The sequence below is a fragment of the Saimiri boliviensis genome, chromosome 2 (genome assembly GCF_048565385.1).
Source record: "Saimiri boliviensis isolate mSaiBol1 chromosome 2, mSaiBol1.pri, whole genome shotgun sequence".
NCBI classification, from domain to species: domain Eukaryota; kingdom Metazoa; phylum Chordata; class Mammalia; order Primates; family Cebidae; genus Saimiri; species Saimiri boliviensis.
Window position 1 is genome coordinate 119,557,672 of NC_133450.1, and position 6,000 is coordinate 119,563,671.

The 6,000-nt window shown below is 39.8% G+C and overlaps 1 long non-coding RNA gene across 1 annotated transcript in view; it reads left to right on the forward strand.

The window, feature by feature from the left end:
- LOC141582751 (uncharacterized) overlaps positions 1-2,220 on the forward strand; it is a 36,553-nt gene extending 34,333 nt beyond the window's left edge. The window contains exon 4 of the long non-coding RNA XR_012515627.1: positions 2,179-2,220. This is a non-coding gene — a long non-coding RNA (uncharacterized LOC141582751). The remainder of the gene's footprint in view (positions 1-2,178) is intronic.
- The last annotated feature ends 3,780 nt before the right edge of the window (positions 2,221-6,000 follow it).

The window sequence follows — 6,000 nt, forward strand, 5'->3', positions numbered from 1 at the left end:
TCCGTAGAGCACTACCTCTCTCTCTCTCTCTCTCTCTCCTTTTTTTTTTTTTGAGACAGGGTCTTGTTCTGTCACCCAGGCTGCAGTGCAGTGCTGTGAACACTGCTCACTGCAGCCTCACCCGCCTGGACTCAGATGATCCTCCCACCTCAGCCCTCGCTCTCCCCCTCCACCTCTCATAGCTGGTACTACAGGTGAGAGCCACCATGCCCAGCTTATTTTGTATTTTTTTTTTTTTTGGTAAAGTTGGGGTTTTGCCATATTGCCCAGGCTGGTTTCCAGCTCCTGGGTTCAAGTGATCCTCCTTGATCTGCCTTCCAAAGTGTCAGGATTACAGGTTTGAGCCACTGCACCTGGCCTCTACTATTTTTTTTTAGCTCTTAAGTGGCCATATACTTTGGATGAGGCAGCCCTTATGAACCCTAATCGTCTTAGACAAACATGGTAGTGCCATTCCCTTTGCTGATGATTGCTTTAAGAGTGAACGTGTGACTCACTTTTGGCCAAAAAGACATCTAGAAAGAAATTCAAGGCTGGGAAAACATTTTATTCTGACTCCTGATACTCCAGAAACACTGTGTGAAAACCCCTTCAACACCAGAAGTTTCTCTTTTAGCAGCATTTTAGCCTTACTCTTCTTTCTCTCTTTAAGCCTGCTACCTCCCTTTCTTCTGTCCTTCTCTTATATTTTTACAGATGTCTCATTTCATTCTTTCTCGTCTTTCTCATTGCCTTTCTCATAATCTTGACCCATAACTTTGCTCCTGTTTTCTTTTTGTTTTGATTTTTTTTCCCCATTAGCATACTCCAATAAACTCTCTCACAGCCAAGAATGTCTATTTTGGTTTGTAAATCTCTACCTTATATCTCGAGAGAGATTTCTGTATATCATCACATGTTCATGTGTTCCACATGTTGGATACCTTTGATACCTTTGGTTTTTCTTCCTGTTCTAGAAGAAATATGCTTATCCTCTGCTGTCTTCTGACAGGATTATCTTCAGCAATTCTTGGGCTGTATCTTTTACTTTGCATTGGCCATCTGTAATTTTTCTTGCATAAAAATTAGATCTTACATATCAATTCCCTTTTTAAAGTACAAAAGACCAAGGTACAATAAGTAAGCAACATCTTATTCTGTTATGTTACTTTCTGATTCTATACATTTGGTTTCATGGATCACTTTATTACTTCAAGCCCATTCTTTTACTTTTCTCCAAGGTTGTGATGAAAATTCTGTTCTAAAGCCAACTTTTTAATCTAAGTAGAAATGGCTTGCAAACGTTGAGGACTTGAAATCCCTTTCTCTTTCCTTGTTGGTTGTTGGTAGAGTTGTTTCTTGACATTTACACTGCAATCCAATATTCATAGGGATGGGGGAAAGGATAGATTTATGAATATATGTATGCTCCCAATTTTCCCCTTTCCTCTTGCTCCTACTAGGGCTAGGTAAATGAGAATGCACAAGCTTTCTCTTTCTAAAACAGAGAATATTTAGAGATGGAAGCCTCTGATAAAGGCTGGAGAAAAGAGCAGGACTTAGCAGAGCGGCCAAGGTGATCGACAGAGAAAAGAGCTGGGCGAAGAGGAGAAAACACCTAAAGAAAAAGCCAAAGGAGAGAGAAAAAATAGGTTGATGTTCAAGAAGTTCCAGAACATCCTTTTGCATGTGAGAAATACAGAGGGAAAGAATGACTTTTGAGAAGTTCCTGTGAAGAAATTGCCAGTAGTGCAAGCACAAATGAACAATGAGAAGTCAACAGGTCTACTCCTAGTAGAATATTTTCATCAGCATCACTTAAAAGTAAAACGCAATGGAGATCTACTCAGAGAAGAAAGCAGTTGGCCCCCAAATCCTAAATTTTAATGAAATTGTGATACTTACATTCATTACTTTTAACAATGAACCTTGTCCTAAGTGCATGATGTGCCTTTAATTATATACTAATGGTAATATGAAGTCGTCATGCTAACTGGATATCAAATATATTTCATCCTTCAATCATCCTGTTTTGTGTTTGAATAAAAATGGATGGAACATGTTAATACAGGAAAACATGTATATGATTTATAAAGAAAACATAAGAATACTTGAGAGCGGACACTCAATTTTTATTGACAGGACTCATGATCAAAATTATTTAAACAGTACTCATTTGTATTATACTACTTTTTGTAGCTCCAGTCTCAGACATGTATCCAGGACTTCCTAGGTCCTTTGCACTCTGAAAAAGAAATGGAATGAGGAGGATGATCCAAGATGGCCGAATAGGAACAGCTCTGGAGCGCAGTTGCCAGCCAGAACGCAGAGGGTAAGTGATCACTGCATTTCCAAACGAATTTTTACTGCCCACAGACCAGGAGATTCGCAGGTGGAAAAGTGCCATGAGGCTCCAGCACTGCTGTTGCAGCCAGCAGAGTGGGTCTCTGCACAAAATCTCACACAAATCTGGGCGCTATTTCAACTGGCGCCTGGAACGTCTGGTAGACAGAGTTGCCCATTCAACTGAAAAAAAAGGGGGCTGAAACAGGGAGCCAGGTGATCTTGCTCAGTGAGTCCCACCCCTACAAAGACCAGCAATCTGAAACGCTCTGGATTGAGAGTTTCACAGCAAGCACAGCTGGATCCGGGACAGTCCAGCTCTGTGGGTGGAAGGTATCCATCATTACCAAGGCAGTCCATCGCTACTGAGGCAGACTGCCATTACTGAGGCAGTTCTGACTATACCTCTATAAACAAAACTGCAAGGAAGTTCACACAGCAGCTGGGCAGAGCCCACGGCAGCTCAGCAATGCCTCTGCTAGCAGACTGTGACCAGGCTACCTCCTCACTGGGCAGGGCATCTCTGAAAAACGGCAGCGAACCACATTGCCATGTATGTACCTATGCAACAATCCTGCATGTTCTTCACATGTACCCCAGAACCTAAAGTGCAATAAAATATCTATATATTAAAAAAAAAAAGAAATGGAATGAAGACATAAGACAATTAAGAGGCAATCTCCTATTTAAAATAGCAGCCCTTTGGTGGCTCACACCCCTAATCCCAACACTTTTGGGGGCTGAGGTGGGTGGATCGCTTGAGCCCAGGAGTTAGGGAGCAGCCTGGGCAACATGGTGAAACCTCATCTCACAAAAAATACAAAAATTTAGCCGGGTGTGGTGGCATGTGCCTGTAGTCTCAGCTGAGGTGGGAGCGTTGCTTGAGCCCAGGATGTTGAGGCTGCAGTGAGCTGCAGTCACACCACTGCACTCTAGCCTGGTCATGGGAGTGAGGTGGGTATGGAATCCAGAGCAGAGAGATCTTTGGGTGGGAGAGTTTGGGGCATCCTCAAATCTCCTATCAGGAGGCAGCTGCCTTGGTGCCAGCCTTGATTGCGCCTTGAGCTATGCAGACCACACCCTTCTGACTGCTCCTGGGTTTCTAGGAATTGCTGAGTTGAGAAATGGGCTGATGTAAATAATCAATAGGCATTGGATGGGCATTGCTTCCCCTTCATGAGTCTTTGGATATAAAGCCTGAGTCTGAGATGCAGACTTTTTAGGCTCTGGGTAATTGTCAACAGAGGCAAAGAAAGAAGCTTTTCTATGTTTCTTTCTGCTCTAGTTGGTATTGAGTGTTGCAGCCACTAACGAGGGCTAAACATGGTGTCCCCTAACTTGAATCTTATGGAAAAAGGTGCTTGAAATTTCTTTGTGCCGGAAAACTGGTGACTTGTTTTTCTGGCATGAGCTTGGTTTCTAAATAAAGCAACAGATGTTTTGCTTTTGCCTTTTTCCTTTCTGTCCATGGCTCCTAACATGGGTGATATTAACCAAGTGTGACAGGTTTCAGGTTTTTATTTATAGCAGTGGAAAACGGTTTTCACGTATTTTCAGAGTTCTGGGCTTCTGAAGCTGAGTCTTTCTTTCTTCAGCTTCAGCGTAAAATCCTGAAGGATAGAAGTTAAGAAGCTTGAACGTTCTGAAGATAGGAGCTGTGTTCAGAGGGGAAAAGAGAACATGTGGAATCTGATAAAACTTCCTCATGTCTTTCACTGAGGCAAGATACCTAATGGCTTAGCTGGAAATGTGGGGCTCATATCTATAAAAATCTTTATATCCTTATAGTAGAAGGCGTCTTATTTGAAACCATCAAAACTGCTAATAAGATTGAAAAACTTATTAAAGTGAGGAATCCAAATGATGCCTACATTAAGCATTTATTTCAGCACATATATATGTGTGTATATATATGTATATATATTCATTTAACTATCATTTGATATAGAGCCACAGCCTTTTACTTTGAGATGAGTCTGCTGCTTATAGTTCTATATTATCCTTCTTAAATAAACTTCATCCATAATACATTTTCTTTAATGTGTAGTTATCATTTCTCAAGTGGAAAAATAACACTTGCAGGCCAGTCACTGTGGCTCACGTATATAATTCCAGCACTTTGGAAGGTTGAGGATCACTTGAGCTGAGGAGTTCAAAACCAGCCTGGGCAACATAAGGAGACCCCATCTCTACAAAAACTGAAAAAAATTAGGCAGGTGGTACACACCTGTGTTCCCAGTTACTCAGGAGGCTGAGGTGGGAGGATCACTTCAGCACAAGAGGTGAAGACTGCCGTAATTATGTCACTGCACTCCAGCCTGAGTGACAGAGTGAGACTCTGCCTCAAAAAATCCTAACCAAACCAAATAAAAAACACTTGCAAAGGACTTTAAGTACATCTTCCTTATGGATTTTTGTAAATTCCACTCACCTCTCGCCATCACCAAATACACATTGCCCAGTCTTTAATGTTGGTTTCTCCTACATCTAAATTGGTAACAATTTTAAAAATAGAAATATATTTTTGTTGGGTTACTCCAAAGCATTTCAACTATATTTTCACAAAACAACCCCCTATCTGTTAAAATTCATTTTTAAAACATTGAAGCATAACTTAAACTGCATGTATTTCAATTGCACAATTTAGTAATTTTGAGATATATATATATATATATATATATATATATATATATATATATATATATATATATAAAACTGTGAAACCATCACCATAATCAGGACAATGAACCTATGCATCACCCTAGAAGTTTACTCATGTCTTTCTGTAATTTCTCCATCCTGTTTCTCCCAGACCATGACTTTTTCCCTTTCCAGGAAACCACTGAAATGTTTTCTGTCACTTCAGATTAGTTTGCATTTCCTAGAGTTTTGTATAAATCAAACCATACAGTATGTACTTTTTTTTTGACTGGCTTCTTCTGCTTGGCATAATGATTTTTGAGATTTATAATGTGTCCATATTTCTTCTCTTTTTATTGCTGAGTAGCACTCCATTGTGTGCATATAGAGCAACTCGTTTATTCATTCCAATGAACATTTGAGCTGTTTCTACTTTTTTGGCAATCACAAATAAAGCTGCTATCACAAATAAATCTGTGAACATTCATGTTCACGTATTTGTAAAAAATCTGCTTTCATTTCTCTTGGGTGCAAATACCTAGAATGGAATGGCTGGATCCTTTGGTAAAAGTATAGTTAACTTCTAAAAAATTTCCCAAACTGTTTTCTGAAGTGCATGTACCATTTTATATTTCCAGCAACAGTGAATGAGAATTCTAGTTCTTCCACTTCCTCGTTAACCACTGGCACAGTTATTGTCTTTTTAATTTGGGCCATTATAATATGTGTGTAGCATCTCATTGGGTTTTAATTTGCATTTCCCTAATGACTAATGACATTGAGCTGGTATTTCATGCTGGTATTTGCCATCTGTATATGGTCTTAGAAAAGTATCTGTTAATATGTTTTTCCTGCTTTAGTTGGGTTGTTTATATTCTTAATAGTGAGGGTTTTTGTTTGTTTTGTTTTGTTTTTTGTCTTGTTTTAGAGATGAAGATCTTGTTACGTTGCCCAGACTGGAGTGCAGTGGTTATTCACAGGCACCATTATAGCTCACTGTGATCTTAACTCCTAGCCTCAAGCCATCCTCCCATCTCA